The sequence below is a fragment of the Periplaneta americana genome, chromosome 3 (genome assembly GCF_040183065.1).
Source record: "Periplaneta americana isolate PAMFEO1 chromosome 3, P.americana_PAMFEO1_priV1, whole genome shotgun sequence".
NCBI lineage: Eukaryota > Metazoa > Arthropoda > Insecta > Blattodea > Blattidae > Periplaneta > Periplaneta americana.
Genome location: NC_091119.1, coordinates 95852860 through 95870252, shown reverse-complemented (window position 1 = coordinate 95870252; position 17393 = coordinate 95852860). Strand labels below are relative to the sequence as shown.

At 36.3% G+C, this 17393-nt stretch overlaps 1 protein-coding gene across 2 annotated transcripts in view; it reads left to right on the top strand.

Moving 5' to 3' along the window:
- The first annotated feature begins 5 nt into the window (after positions 1-5).
- Positions 6-17393, top strand: part of eys (eyes shut) — a 109263-nt gene continuing 91875 nt past the window's right edge. For both annotated transcript variants that reach the window (XM_069821002.1, XM_069821001.1), the window contains exon 1: positions 6-134. The gene's annotated coding sequence lies outside the window, so the exon portion shown is untranslated. The remainder of the gene's footprint in view (positions 135-17393) is intronic.

Genomic DNA, 17393 nt, shown 5'->3' with positions numbered 1-17393 from the left:
TTTACTGGTTGCCATAGCAACCCGGTCACAACAACGGAACTGGTGTACGGATAAGAGGTGAATTGCTACGGAACGACCGTTCCTCGCAGAATAATCGTCTACAGGGCGGAAAGAAGAATAAAAATAAATCGCGGGTGAGTACAGCCAAATGACTGAGTACTAGTAAGGTGAATTTGTCGCTGTACGATCGTACTGAAGATTCCAAAAGCGGGCCGCTGGTTCCCGTTGTGTCTTCATGGTACCGGAGGAATCAATAAGAGCTCTTCACGTGCCGATCTCAGATTTTGTTAAATCTAGAAACATTCCACACACTTCCACCATCAACCACATGCAAGTGTACATCTCACATAAACATATAGATAAATGCTGAATATTATAAGCAAAGCTACAGGGAACGAATCAGAACTTAAAGAAAATGAGCAAATAAATCGGGAAAGGCAGTGAAAACAGTAGATTATGCATAGGGGCAATATACCGAAGACTATTGTCTCTTTAGTACATTGACGCTCATTATAAATCCCAGTAAATTTGAATATATTTTTCCAAGACTCCAGGAAACATGGAGTCAAAATTAATTACCGGTAATTCTGGAAAAAATATCCTAAATGTGACTGCTTTACATTACAGCTTAATGTAGTATTATGTTTCTTTGTTTTTTTTTTTATATTTTATTTAACAATCATTAATAACAATATATTTCTATTTATTATCGTAACGTCGATATATTAAACATTATGGAAATAAAAGATGAAACACGAACTAAAAATAACAAAACAACAATAACAATAAAACATAAAAGGTTAACTTATACTTTCAGTTTTTTAATAAGATTCAGTAAAATATAATAACATATTTTTAAATTGAAATAAAAATGTAATTTAACTAGTAATTTGAGTGGAAAATAAACATCACCGCATGCCGACTAACATATTGAGCAGTACCAGTATCAAATATTCAATCATTTGATTGATCACTGCATTTCATAATTTCTACATAAACCTAAATTACTGGCAAGTGTTCGGTTTCAACTGAACACTTTTCCAAACTTCATTACCCACATGCTGAATAAGACCCTGTTTTGTCCTCTTTCTTGACTCCCTCGTACGGACCAATAGTGCCCATTATGTGATCTGTTGCCTCTAATTGAGGTTCTCGCTGATATGTACAGATACGGAATTAAAATATGGAGCGAGTCTTGATGGGATCCACCGGTATGTAGGCAACAATTTCACACGACTGTCCGCAAGTAGCATATATACAGGCGCTCTTGCACATGTTTACACAGTATGTTGTAAGCGAAACTAACATAATAAGGAAATTCTAAATTTTATTTTCGTATCTATACATCTATTATCAGGTAGTACATCTCACTTGACGATATGTGTCAGAGGAAAAGCTGCGGCAGTTTCTTCTCAGCCAGTGACCCAACCAATTCCTTTTTCTCTTCCTGATCAGTTTCAGCATCATTCTTTCTTCACCCACTCTTTCCAAAACAACTTCATTCCTTATTCTGTCGTCCATGTCACACGCTCAATTCTTCTCTATATCCACATTTAAAATGCTTCTATTCTCTTCACTTCATCGTAATGTCTGTTTCTGTCCCCATGAAATGTCACACGCCACACAAAGTACTATACACTGGAGAATCTTATAGAATGAAGTTCGGGTGTGATGCGAGATAAACAAAAACAAAGATCACAAATACAGTGTTGCCACTTGAATTGTCAAAACAATTAACTACGGTCATTATTTTCTATTCATTCGGAAAAATTGACATTTTCCGTGTCCTGTGTCCTCAATGTGCACGATATATATATATATATATATATATATATATATATATATATATATGTATATATATATATATATGTATATATATATATATGTATGTGAAGGTTTTAATGTAACAACAAATACCACTATTAATAATAATAATAATAATAATAATAATAATAATAATAATAATAATAATAATGAGGCAGTAGAGCAAGTGGACAGCTTCAAATATGTGGGTTGTTCTGTAAGTAGTAACATGAGCTGTTGCCAGAAAGTCAAAAGAAGAATAGCTATGGCAAAGGAAGCTTTTAATACAAAACGAAGCATCTTCTGCGGACCTCTGGGGGGGGGGGGAACTAAGGAAGAGACTAGTGAAATGCGATCTATGGTAATTCTTGGCTTCATTTCATTAAATGCCATCTCACTATCATCAATTCCATCGACTCTAATACAATAATTGATACAGCGTCATTAAATAACCAAGTAAAACAATAAGTTTACATGTGTGTATGAAGCAACCTACACATAATCAAATACAAATAGTGTAGGGATATTTTTTTATTTATACGATATTTTAAATTTCTGGCTTTTGTTAATATTTAGGTTTGCTCCAGCAAGCAATATTATTCAGAACGCGTTACTATAGTCGCGTCGCTGTTATTTCCGGCGTGACTCTTCCTCTTTGCTTACGCCTTAGAAAGTGAAGGCTCTGTAAAGTCTAGGTAGGTATTATCGTTCGCCATTTTTGTTCTTTCGTTGCCGAGCTACCAGACGAGGAATCTATTTGCCGCACCATATCGTAGCTCCTATGATAATAAATCGATTCTCATAGGAGCTACAACATGATAAGGTTTAACGGTGCAGCTAATAACGTCCTCGTGTGCTTTCTTTTAACGCCAACGAAAGAACCAAAATGGCGAGCGATTATATTTATTATTATTCGAGCCTTAGGTAGTGCATAACATCATCAGCAGCGAATGACAGCGACGCGACTATAATACCGAACATCTTTCGACGCATGCGCTAGTTAAGTACGTTCTCAGAACTAGTTCGGGATTTTACGTTTTTGGGACGTTATTGAACTGTCCTTTCATGACCTTCTGAGTTCTTCTCATATTAAAATTATATTCATCATTCGAATTTAATTCCCCATAAAATACTGTATATCACTATCACCTTCCAAATTACTCATGATCAACTATTTTTAATTTTAATCTGCCCAGTCTCGAAGCATTTTAACGTCAACCTCAGATTAAGCCATATGCGCATGCATCAGCAGTTCAGAATTCCCAGTTTCTGCTCTTAATCGAGAACCAATTTCATTCGTTCCAGTTCCAAAACACGTTGGAACAGGAAACTGGGAGTTCAGAATCAGTTCAAGTCTTACTGGAACTCACATTGAGATACTGCGCACGAGCAGACAGTTCAGAATCGATTCTGAACCGTGCTGGAACAAACCTAATAATAATGTATGCTTTTAATTATTGCAGTAATGTGATCTTACTGTAGGGTTACCATATGTCAACATTTATGCAGACATGTTCGTTTTTTTATAATAAAAATAACCGTCCGCATACATTTTTAGAAATCCTCTAATTTGTCCGCATTTTTTATGTTGAACTCTTATTTATTCATTTTTGTTTCATATGGTCTCATGTTGCTGTGAGGAGCGTACTGCCGTGTACAGGGCCGAATTTAGGTGTAGTGCCGCCCCAAGGCAGTGCTAAAATTTGCCGCCCCTCAACTCCCACAAGCAATTAATAAGCAGCTATTATACAGGTCATGTTTAGTTTAAATTAGTTTTAAATGAAATCTTACAATTCAGAAAACAATAACTTACTGGAATCAAAATACATGCATCTTACTTGTGAATTATAAAGATTTCCTTCGTACTTTCTTCACAGAGAAAGCATTGATGATGTCATCGAAGTCGATCTGAAAAAGCACATCAGATTCGATGCAAAGAAACATATTCTCTGAAACAGTTATGTTATTGTTTTGTTGTTTCATGGCTACTCATATGAATACACACATTTATTTTGTGTTGCTTTATCAAAGCATTTGAAAGAACCATAACATTTACAAGAGAGTATTCATCATTTATGCTGAGCCAAACTTCTATTTGTATGTAAAATTGAATGGAGATTTCAAATATGTAAAATTTAATATAGGGTGCCATTTAAACAAAGTGTTATTTTTTTGCCACACCCTGTACATGAATCAATACTTCTGTGAGACCACAGCCACAAGTTTTAGTTAGATATCTCCAACTTTTGTTTTTGGCATTTTTTCATAAGATGAATATATAAAGAGTTATTAGCAATATTCCATACTTAATTAACACACTGTATATTGGAAATACGAATATAACTGGGATGTGTGGTTACTATTCATAGCAATAAATAATAAACACACTTTCAATTTGATTTTTTTATTATTTTAGTAGGTTATTATACGACGCTTTATCAACATCTTAGGTTATTTAGCGTCTGAATGAGATGAAGGTGATAATGCCGGTGAAATGAGTCCGGGGTCCAACACCGAAAGTTACCCAGCATTTGCTCATATAGTGTTGAGGGAAACCCCCGGAAAAAACCTCAACCAGGTAACTTGCCCCGACCGGGAATCGAACCCAGGCTATCTGGTTTCGCGGCCAGACGCGCTAACCGTTACTCCACAGGTATGGACACAATTTGATTTTCAACAATGCATTGTTGTTTATACAAGCAGTTAAAAGCAGTTAAATTTAAGCAGTTTCATAGTTATAATAACGTAATACTGTATTATAACATAATTACGCAGCTGCACAATTTCTTTTCACTCTCGCCGTGACCGCGACAATGCGATAACAAAACAATATCCAACTTCCAAAAGGTGTTCAAGAACAAATTTCAGAAAAGATTTACCAACACGTGTTTTAAAAATAAATTGCACTGTAAAATGAAAATGAAAAAAAAAAAAAAAAGGGAGAGAGAAAATGCCGCCTCCTGGAAATTGCCGCACTAGGCAACTGCCTAGGTTGCCTGGGCCTAAATCCAGCACTGGCCGTGTATGTGATTATTAAACGTGTAAATGCTATTTATCCAGATACATCCTTCATTTTGTTAATTGTTAATAGCAGTGAACTTATCAAGCAGGGGCGGCTTTAGAGGTAGTGCCGTTGTGCCATGGCACTACCAGAATAAAGAAGGAAAAGGAGAATTCATATTTTCCGCTCAAAACCTGAGAGAAACAAGTTACGCTTATACAATCTCTACCGTCAATATGATCTTTGCAGCGAAACACGTTGTAACCAGTGTTTGGAGGATCGATCTGTGCCAGGCACTACATCCCATAAGAAATATAATGGGATGCGCGCGCAATCTTCATGTTCGCTCGTCCTTTTCAGCATCTAAAGCATGATCTAAAATGTGCCAGGCACAATTTGCCGCTGGCTTTTGCAATGCTTGTAAAACTGTATACATCGCCATTTTCTACGCCGATCCCTTACTACCTCTCGCTCTGTCAGTCCTTCCGCTTTGCCGGAACAAGTTTCTAGAGCGAAGACTGCAACAATAAGATAATAAAATCTCTCCCGGTTTCTTGAAAACTTGGCTTGAGAAAGTTTTCACTTTATTATTTCTACAACAGTACCAATTGTAGTGTGAACGTGTTAAGTCGTGAGGTTGTCATCGTAATAGTGGTCGTGTTATCGTGTTGTATACTGTGAAAAAATGAACTCTGTTGGCGTTTTATTGAAATCTCCGTTTTCAACATTAACATATGAAAACAAACTTCGTGTTAAAGAATTAGGCAGACCTATATCGCACTTAAATATTCATCAAAAGCAGCAAAGTGCTAAAGTTAACAGATCTCGCAAATTCAACCCAGATATTTATTTAATAAACAACTGGTTGTGTGGATGTGATGTGAAAAATGCGTTCTTCTCTTTCCCGTGTGTTCTGTTCGGAGGTGAACTTAGCTGGTCAAAAGTGGGTATGACAGATTTAGTACATTTATGGGGTAAAATAAAAACACATCATAAGTCAAAGGTTAATATGAATAACGTCTTCAGTTTGTCTATGCTGGGTAAAGCGAACACTGAAAATCAGTTAAATTCACACTACAGACTCGCGATTGCAAAACACAATGAGCAAGTTGATAAAAACAGATATGTGTTAAATTTAATAATAAATTGCATACGATTTTGTGGGGCACTAGATTTAGCACTAAGAGGGCACGATGAATCTGAGGAGTTTTGTTTGCAAAATAGACAACTTCAACAAAAAAATGATGGATTTATTTTCAAGTCAGAAGAATCGGCGAATGGGTTTTATCTATCGCGCATATTAACCTGGTCAACAAAAGTGCTCAAGTGCTCCAATTGTATAAATTTTGGTGAGTGATTATTATTATTATTATTATTATTATTATTATTATTATTATTATTATTATTATTATTATTAGAGACGAGAATTTCATGCACTATAAAATCCCAAAATATGCATGCATTCATGCACTATCAAACAATGAAATATGCATGATCAAGCGAAAAATACATTAAAATATGCACTTTTATTTTTGTTTCAAATGTCTTATTTCACTTCACTTTTTTTGCACAGTTAAAAACCTAACAACATTTTAAAATTGGTTTCTGTGAGGTTCCTGCACTTGTCAGTCAATATGTTTTTGTAGGCAGAGACTGACCTATCTATATTGCAAGAAGTTACGGGTTTAAACTTGATTGAACATATTTGTGACAGTGTCAGGTCAAATTCTTCATTCAAGTTTTCGCCACAAATAACCTCCACTGAACAAAAGAATCCGCATTCCGGGTTAGCATTTATGACCCTGTCCAATTTGTTTTTCGCCGCTACATCCACTTTCCCACGGGCATAGCTAACTGAGGGATCTATGAAATTCTTTGCAGATTCTTTCTTTTGTTCCATTCTTACAATATGTGAAACAGATGCGACATGCTGGTCGACTTGAAATTTTTTAGTGCATTTCATCTGAAATTATAATAGACCTTACAGTTACCTAGATAAGATTTAAAAACGGACATCCTAATTTAATCATTATTTTAAACAAGTTTTGTAATTTTTTTTACAAAGAACAATTATCATATAAAATGTTCGGAAACAGAACAGCATTGCTTAACTCTTTACTCCAACAGTCGCAAAATACGACATCCTCATCTGACCTAATAAAATCTTTTCCTTTACAGTAATCCACTGTGCAAAGAGTACACTTTTGGAATCTTTAAATTGGAAACATATTAGAACCACATTAACACGCGCAAACAGAATAAACAAGCACATTAACAACTTACGATATTCACACACAGCAAATACAGTTTAACGATGATTCTAATTTTAGAGGAATCTAAATTGCTCCTAGCACTAGAAAAGGAAGAGAATTTACAACCTCCCTGAAAGAGGATGCTTTTGACCTAAATTATTTGTTGGCAATTTCCTTGAACCCTCTATATTTCCTCTCTACTTACTATTCTCAAAATATCCAGCGTAATAAATTCATTTATGACACGCAGTGTCGTCGGTAAAGTGTTGTAAAAGTGGACTTCCGTCCAGGGAAAGGTCCTCTAACACCTTATTGTGAAAATCTTAACATTTTATTTAATTTTTCTGTTATTTAGTTTTTTTCTTTTTCTTCTTCAATCCTGATTCCTGAAGCTAAAATGTGGGACATAAAATCGAGAAACTGAGGTGTCCACACAAAACCATTAAAACATGCATTTAAACTGAATGTAATGTATATTATATGCATTATTAAGCTAAAAATTACCTAAATATGCATTATGCATGTTTTTATCCCTAAGAAGTCGAAAACATGCAAATATGTACGGGAAAAGTACACATATTTGGAACCGGAAAGTAATGAAATGGATAAGTACTAAGTTTGAGCTATGTCCTATGTTCCTATAAAAATATGCATTTGCATGGAATTCTCGTCCCTAATTATTATTATTATTATTATTATTATTATTATTATTATTATTATTATTATTATTATTATTATTATTATTGCTTATTTCTTGTCTTTGGTTTAGACCATAGGCGATCCAGGGAGGAAATAGTAGGAAAAAGAGTTACCCTCCACCTTACGGTATCCTGGATCTACCACTGATTTTGGCACTAGGCATTAAATATGTATGAGCCGCCACTGTTATCAAGTAAGTTAACTTAATGGATTAGACTTACCATTGATCCTGTGAAAGGACTTATTTAGTGAAATTTAATTTTAGACATTTTATATGCAGACTTTTTTTGTTGGTTGTTTAACGACGCTGTATAAACTATATTTTTTAGCGTCGATGAGACTGATGATAGCGACATAGTATTTGACGAGATGAGGCCGAGGATTCGCCATAGATTTCCTAACATTCACCTTACGGTTGAAGAAAACCTAGGAAAAACCCAACCTGGTAATCAGCCCAAGTGGGAATCAAACCCACTCCCGAGCGCAACTCCAGATCGGCAGGTAAGCGCCTCAGCCGACTGAGCTACGCCGGTAGCTCATGCAAACGTATGTTTGACTATTTGTGTAGTAACAAGGAGTTGTTAAAGAGAATTAGATCTAATGATGAATATGCAGAAGCGCAAAAGTGATATAATTGACGAAGTAGGTACAGGGAGTTCGTTGATGAGAGGAATGTATCAGCATTTTCAGATTTCAGAATATGATATAATAGGCTAAGGGTAAGTGTACAGCTAAGTGACCCTTCAGGTATCTTCGCTACAATTCGGAGACAGGCGATGTTACATGTTATTGGGCCACATGGCCTGATTTCTACAGTTACAATGAAAGTGTTCTGTATGTTACTGTTATAGCGTAGTCGTAGAGTTCCGGGTTGGTATTCATGAGGTCGTGCGTTCGAACACAACCTAGCGTTTTTTTTTATGTTTTTAAGAGAGAGAGAAATTATAATTGCTTCTGTTTTTTCATTTTATTACTTACTTACTTCCTTACTTATTTACTTACTTACTTACTTACTTACTTACTGGCTTTTAAGGAACCCGGAGGTTCATTGCCGCCCTCACATAAGCCCGCCATTTGTCCCTATCCTGAGCAAGATTAATCCATTCTCTATCATCATATCCCACCTCCCTCAAATCCATTTTAATATTATCTTCCCATCTACGTCTCGCCTCCCTAAAGGTCTTTTTCACTCCGGCATCCCAACTAACATTCTATATGCATTTCTGGAGTCGTCCATACGTGCTACATGTCCTGCCCATCTCAAACGTCTGGATTTAATGTTCCTAATTATGTCAGGTGAAGAATACAATGCGTGCAGTTCTGTGTTGTGTAACTTTCTCCATTCTCCTGTAACTTCATCCCTCTTAGCCCCAAATATTTTCCTAAGCACCTTATTCTCAAATATCCTTAACCTATGTTCCTCTCTCAAAGTGACAGTCCAAGTTTCACAACCATAAAGAACAATCGGTAATATAAATGTTTTATAAATTCTAACTTTCAGATTTTTTGACAGCAAACTGGATGATAAAAGCTTCTCAACCGAATAATAACAGGCATTTCCCATATTTATTCTGTGTTTAATTTCCTCCCGAGTATCATTTATATTTGTTACTGTTGCTCCAAGATATTTGAACTTCTCCACCTCTTCAAAAGATAAATTTCCAATTTTTATATTTCCATTTCGTACAATATTCTCGTCACGAGACATAATCATATACTTTGTCTTTTCGGGATTTACTTCCAAACCTATCTCTTTACTTGCTTTCAGTAAAATTCTCGTGTTTTTCCTAATCGTTTGTGGATTTTCTCCTAACATATTCACGTCATCCGCATAGACAAGCAGTTGATGTAACCGTTCAATTCCAAACTCTGCCTGTTATCCTGGACTTTCCTAATGGCATACTCTAGAGCAAAGTTAAAAAGTAAAGGTGATAGTGCATCTCCTTGCTTTAGCCCACAGTGAATTGGAAACGCATCTGACAGAAACTGACCTATACGAACTCTGCTGTACGTTTCACTGAGACACATTTTAATTAATCGAACTAGTTTCTTAGGAATACCAAATTCAATAAGAATATCATATAAAACTTCTCTCTTAACCGAGTCATATGCCTTTTTGAAATCTATGAATAACTGATGCACTGTACCCTTATACTCCCATTTTTCTCCATTATCTGTCGAATACAATTCCTTTGCTGTGGTCGTGCCAGAGAATCAGTCCCATTCCGAGGCTTATTTGAAGGATTCGTAACAAGCTGTTTTTTACGGTGATGGGCTGTTAGCCCTTCGCCCAACCCCCAAGCTGGAGAACCACCCCTCATCGGCTGTCCGCGACTGCTTATTCAATATATTCACAGCTACCCTCCATATCTGGAGGCCGTCTCCTCGATCCGTAACCTGAGGACGCGCCATGCCGTGGTGATAGGGACCCGCAATACATGGTCTTCTGTCATAACAAAACCCTTTCATTAAATCTCATATGGTTAATTCTACTGCAAATAGAACATTGTTAAAATAATATGTATTAATTGTCAAAAAGAGGTCAGTACCGATAATTTTCTCAAGTTTCCAAAATCGTTCCTTTCTGTAAAACATCAATTTTTAATTTAGAAATTGACTTATTATTCGTATCAATTTCACAACACCTCATTCTAATGCCGAGGTCAAGAAAGCATAGGGACTTTACCTCTAGCCCCCCCCCCCAAGTGCCTTTCATTTTATTAAGAAGAAAACACTAACACTAGTATTATGCAGCTGTAAAGTTTCAAATCTTACATTAAATTTATCTTAGGCCTATTTATATCGCTAAAGAACGATAACAGAATATACGAGTAAATGATAACTTGAATATTATTTATATCGCTAAAGAACGATAACAAAATAAAATTACAACTTGAACAAGTTTCGAACTCACTATCTTCGAATCATTAAGCGAGCACTCTACCCCTGCTCTACGAGACGCATGTAACATGACCGTGATCCGAAGTGGACTTAGAATATATTCGCTGTTCACGAATGCTGTCACTTTTTTTGACAGCTGTATCTAGGTACATGACGAAGCCTGGCTGGTTACCGAACTCGTCGCTCGTAGCCTAGCTGGTCACTGGTGGAAAGTCAGGGTGATCAAAACGAATCTTGTTTGTATCTACCGTCCAGTGTAAATGAACTCACTATCTTTTCTTTTTGAAAATTGTCTTTAAAAAACAATAACTTGTAAAATTGTCAGGATGGACTGTATTGCTTCTTCAGGATCTATTAAACGTATCTTAAGATATTTGAGCACTTTCATTTCGGAACAATAGGTTTACTGGCATGTAAAAGAACTCGTGCGGGACAAAATTCCGGCACACTGGCGACGCTGATATAACCCCTGCATTTGCGAGCGTCGTTACTGGCATAAAAAAGAACTCCTGCGGGACAAAATTCCGGCATACCAGCGACGCTGGTATAACCTCTGTAGTTGCGAGCGTCGTTAAATAAACTGTAATTTAAAATTTCATTGAGGAAATAATCATGTAAATAATTCCACCTTTCTGGAAAGCGTCTTTTGTCATAATAAAACCCTTTCATTAAATCTCATATGGTTAATTCTACTGCAAATAGAACATTGTTAAAATAATATGTATTAATTGTCAAAAAGAGGTCAGTACCAATAATTTTCTCAAGTTTCCAAAATCGTTCCTTTCTGTAAAACATCAATTTTTAATTTAGAAATTGACTTATTATTCGTATCAATTTCACAACACCTCATTCTAGGTAATGCCGAGGTCAAGAAAGCATGGGGACTTTACCTCTATGCCCTTCCCCCACCCCTAGTGCCTTTATGGCATGTGAAGGGGCTACCTTTAACTTTATTAGTATCTATTTCAACTCTTACTTCATCTCACAATTTAACAATAAGATATCGGTTTGGTGGTCGGGTTGAGCCTGATTATAAACATTGTAGACATTGATTATACTACCAAAAAATTGTTTTCAGAATTTAAAGTCTTGAAAATACATCAAATTTATATCAATGCATTATTAAATTTTATACATAAAAATCACACATATTTCAGATCATATAATATTCACAAAAACAAAACCAAGGGCATGGATACAATACGTTTGTTTGAACCCAAGTGTTTAACGACGAGCACTGCTTTCAACCATACCAACTAATATGGGCCCTAGAATTTATAACAAATTAATAAAGAAATACGCACATCTATTTACTTCCAACAGTTTGAAATTTAAGAATGTAATTATGTAAGCAATTTGTTATGAGTAATTATTAATTTTTAGACGTTGTTTTATTGTAATTTATGCATGTAAATTTATTATGTATCGAATTCTTTCCTGAGCACGGGTGCTAGAATTTTGTAAATTTACAATTTCTTTGTATTGTATTTTTCTGGCAATAAACATTATTATTATTATTATTATTATTATTATTATTATTATTATTATTATTATTATTACTTGAAATTAATCTTTCACAATCCATTATACTCGTCAAAATGAATAGTAGTAGGCGTTTAGCACGTGTGGAAGTTGTACGGACTCTCAGGACGCATGCGCGGTAAAGGCATTTAGTTCGCTGATAGCTGGAAAATGAGGAGATCCATTTACCAGCTACCAGCGGGATAACAGGCTAGGTAGCAATCCACCGTACAGGCTTCGTCTTGCACGTCTTCACTGCGTAAGATTTAGTCATTCCTTCCAGCAAGGTAACCAGTCAGGCTACCAGCCAGGCTCCATCTTGTGAGTACCCTAACCGAACCTTACTGTTGCCATGGAGACGAATACCGGTATATCAACAAGTTTGTCTTTTGTGTGGTGTTTAGATAAAGATTATTGAGTAAGTAGCCTACATCAAATGAAATCTATTATAAAGTTTACGGTATGGGCTGAGCACGCCCCAAACCCATAGCTGCGCAGACCATACAGGACTGGTCAACTAGAACATTGCGCGCGACGCCATTATTGTGGCATCTCAAGCTAGCAGGAGAACAAGTTTATAGCCCTTATAGCTACAAATGTCACAAATACAAGTATCCGGATCCTTAATAATACAGAACAATACAATAAACTGTCAAATTATTGTTTATCTTTACTACAGAGTGGGCGAAAAATTGCTTTCCCCAAACACTTCTTTAAATTTAATTACATTCAATTTGCATTTGATTACACATTCCTTTACAGATACTGTTCAAACTGGGGGCCCGTTTTTCTACACACAATTCACAACGTTTAGGCACTGATTTACAAATGACAGAACATAACTGACGACTTTCTTCGATTTTCACGAACGACTGCTCGATCATTTGTCGCAATTGATGCAGATCCTGCGATTTCTGAGCAAACACATCATTTTTCAAGATATCTCACAGTAAAAAATCACATGGTATCAGGTCGCATGATCTGAGTGGCCATTCTGTTGTGCCATTACAGCCAATCCATTCATGGAATTGCTGGTTCAAGAAGTACCTCATTCCTATACCAAAATGAGGTGGTGCTCCATCCTGTTGCCATATCAACTGCATATCGGCAAAACCAGGGCTGTTTTCAAGTTCAGAAATATTTCAATTGAGTGTAATTAGCAAAGCTCGGAACTTGGGGACTTGAGTGTCGTGCGCTTGAGTAAGGTTACAGGTACAGCGTACACAAAGCTCAAGCTGCAAGTGCTCAGGGACAGTCGTATGTACTAAGAAAGTGGTCACATCGAATGGCAAGAAGACGAACGAAGAAACTGTGTCATGTCGAAGCCAATGACATTAAGAGAATTACAGGTAAATGGTCTGTCTGAGGAATGAGAAAATACATGTTATTCGAATGGGTGTTATGGAAGTTTGAAAATACATTTCTTAAATTTTAGGTACAGAATTTCGTGGAGGAATTCTGAGGAGACACAGTATTTTCTTCTAATGCAGAGTTTATATTTTGTAAGTTGTGCCACACATAAACTAGAGCTGGAAACGGGCATTCATTGAAAGACATTGCAGTCCTTTAAATTGATGGAAAATTTGTCCATAGCCATGGATCAAGTCGTAGAGGGACCTTCCCTAGTAGTGATACACTAATTGAAAACTATTTGCGTGAAAAATTTAGGATATACTTATCTTTCTCAGACACGAGATCTGCTGAAAATCGAACAGGATACAGTGACAGTGAAAATATTCAGTATTTTATTTAGGCCCAAGGCTTTATAATAAAATTTCAAACCATTTTCCAAATTTGAAATTTTTTAAAATTGAAACTTTTAAAAAAGAAATTTGTAAAATTATCCATGATATATAATAGTAACAAATGTACTTTTTTATCTTTTATTTCTATCGACTATATTCATGTTTTTATTGAATATCACTGGCTTCTGTCGGATTGTCAATTTATATTAAATGTGTATTTTTCTCTCGTTTTCTCTTTCTTCTTTATTCTTGCTCTTGTGTTGTATTTATTGGTTTATATTAAGTTACTTACTGTATTTAGTAAACTGTCCTTGTAAATTTTATGTTATATTATTCACTAAGACCACACCGTACACGAGCCTGGCTCGTACGGTAGTGGCTAGAAACATTTTTATTTTATAAATGCAATTTGTACTCACTAGGTACCTAGTTAAAATAAATAAAATGAAAAAAAATTAAGTTCGCTCCCATCACTTCATGTGACGTGGAAATAAGTTTCCTTCGTTTCAAATCATGTTGTTCCAGCCAGGAACCACTTTTATAGCAGACCTTACAGTACCTCTGTGCTGGAAGCGGGAGTTTGTTGACATTGAAGTCCGGTCGCTTAGCCACGTTCAAAGACACAAGTCCCCAAGTTCCGAGCTTTGGGTAATTAGTTACCACTGCCATCGGGTATATACCCATTTGCAGTGTGAATAAATACATACATACATACATACATACATACATACATACATACATACATACATACATACATACATACATACATACATACATACATACATACATACATACATACATACATACAATAATCTCCTCCTGTAACATCTGAAGATATCGACACTAGTTATTCGCTTGTTCTAGTTATGACATTTGTATATGTGTATAAGTATGAAACCTAAGAACAAATATTGGGGAAAGCGACTTTTAACCCACTTTGTTTATTAAAATAATTAATAACTACACAACTCGATTTATAAAAGCAATACAAGTGGATTGCAGTGTATTAATAAAGCTTCACAAGAAGGCCTACCTGCTGCAGTTAAGGAAATAAAGTACCTACGTTATAGAGGCTGTTTGAAAAAAAAGTGCCGCATATTTTTACAGGAGGTAGCATTAGTCGAAAGTAGAAAAAAGTTTTTATGAACATGTATCCGAAAACAAATATCTGTTGAGATATGGGCCATGCTGTAGACCAGCGTTTCTCAAACTTTTTTGAAGTGGGGACCACTTTTTAAAGTCAGAACAGTTCCGCGGACCACCTTACTCATGTCCCCTTCGAAAACAAATTTATCATTTTCGTACCATATTTTAAAACCAGTATATTTATATTTTAAAACTGAATTAAGGTTCGGTACTTTGGTCCTCTGTTATGAATTCGGGTGGTCCCTGGCTGGGTTACAGGCGCGACGCCAGATGTGCAGATATAAGATGGCGAGAAACACCACATGCATAGTGCTTTAAATCCCTCTTTTGTTGCTGAGAATAGAGTGGGAAGTCATAGACGGGTAGGGTAATAAATTTCATAAAATGTCAGTACTGGTACTGGGAGAAAAAGTGAAATTCGATTGCCATGTTCATTTCCAAACTCTGAGATTTTAAGCTATAATGTGATACGCAATTCGTTTGAATTTTATGTTTTCTTCTGTCTTTTTTGAAAGACCACAAGGGCAGACCTCGAAGACCACAGGTGGTCCGCGGACCATAGTTTGAGAAACGCTGCTGTAGACTGTTGTTATCTACGATATCTTCCTGTCTGTTACATAGACCCTACAGAAGGTGTTCTATGTGGCTCCCACGCATTGTTGCACATGCTTCAGCCCTTCTTCTCAGTGAATCATGGACTCTTGCGACCACACCTGGTTGTTGTCGGATTTGCTCACATGCATTGGATACACATTCCTGCAACGTTTGTACGTTGTCGATGGGTGTGGCATACACTAATGTCTTTAAATGTCCCATAGTCAGAAATCTAAAGGATTTAGGTCAGGTGATCGGGGAGGCCATGCTACTGGACCTCTTCGACCAATCCATCGCCCATTAAACCTCCAGATTAGGTATTGTCGCACGAGACGTAGAAAATGAAGTGTTGCCCGTCGTGCATAAACCACATGCGTTGGATTTGCGTAAAGGGAATATCCTCGAATAACGCGAAACATTCGTGATAAAATAAATAGCACCTGTTAATCTGTTCTGTAAAGTGTACGGCCCTATGAGTCTGCCATTACAATTCCTGCCCACACATTGATACTAAAGCGATCCTGATGCCTCACCTGTTGAACCGCTCGAGGATTTTCATCTGCCCACACGCGTATATTGTAGCAATTTTCCATGCCATTTCTTTTGAATCCCGCCTGGTCTGTAAATAAAACGCAGGCTGTGAACTGCGTATCTTCTGCATTGTCTTAGAAGCCATTGACAGAACTCTAAACTGGTATGATGGTCTGGTGGCTTAAGCGCTTGTACGAGTTAGATATGGTATGGATAAAGTAACTGCTCGTGCAGAATTGACCAAGCAAGAGCGTGGTTGATGCCTTCAGCAGCTGCAATTCTTCGAATACTTGTTACGTACTAACAAAAGTAAAATGATAGACTCCGTAGTATCTTGGACTTTTGTTTACTACTACATTTTCTGTTTACTTCTCTTGAGGAATGCTGTCCACTCTCAAAACTTGCACAATTGTTTTGTGTTTTTATACGAATGACGATCATAGGTCACAATACAGCATGATCCATATCTCAACAGAATTTTGTTTCCGGACACGTTTATAGGAACTCTTTTTTCTAGTTTCAACCAATGCTACTTCCTGTAAAAATATGCGACACTTTTGTTTAAACACTCTGTATACCTACTCTATAATATTAGTTTTGTCTAAACTGACAATCCTCTTGATATTCACACTGTATGTTAAATACTGTGCAAGCGTTATAACACGAACAAAGTGATAGCGAGCAGAAACGGACAGGGTTCAACATTCTGTGAAGAAAATTGGATCTTCTGGATTATTATTTACCCTTAGAAAAAAACCAAAACTGTTTTCTGTTGCGTGCTACTTCACTAAATCTTACAGAATTTAAATTGGAATAATAATAATAATAATAATAATAATAATAATAATAATAATAATAATAATAATAATAATAATAATAATAATAATATTGGGTGTTCATTTCAAAGTGTGTCATGACGTCACTGTTGCGAGTCAGCATTTGAAGCGAGTTTCAGCTTTTATGTCAGAGAAGTTGCCTATTATTTAAGGCGTTCAATCTGAACTTGAGAACGTGTACGGTATAACTTGAACGTCGTAGCAACAGATGGGGTCTGTACGGTCTGTGTGTACACTGTATCTGTGTGCTACCATAACCTCTTTCGAACTGTATTTTGCGCGGGCAAATCGTACGCAGGATATTTATCATCGGTAACGGCAACATTCCACAACACAAATCAAATGCTCCGTGTCCATGTTGACC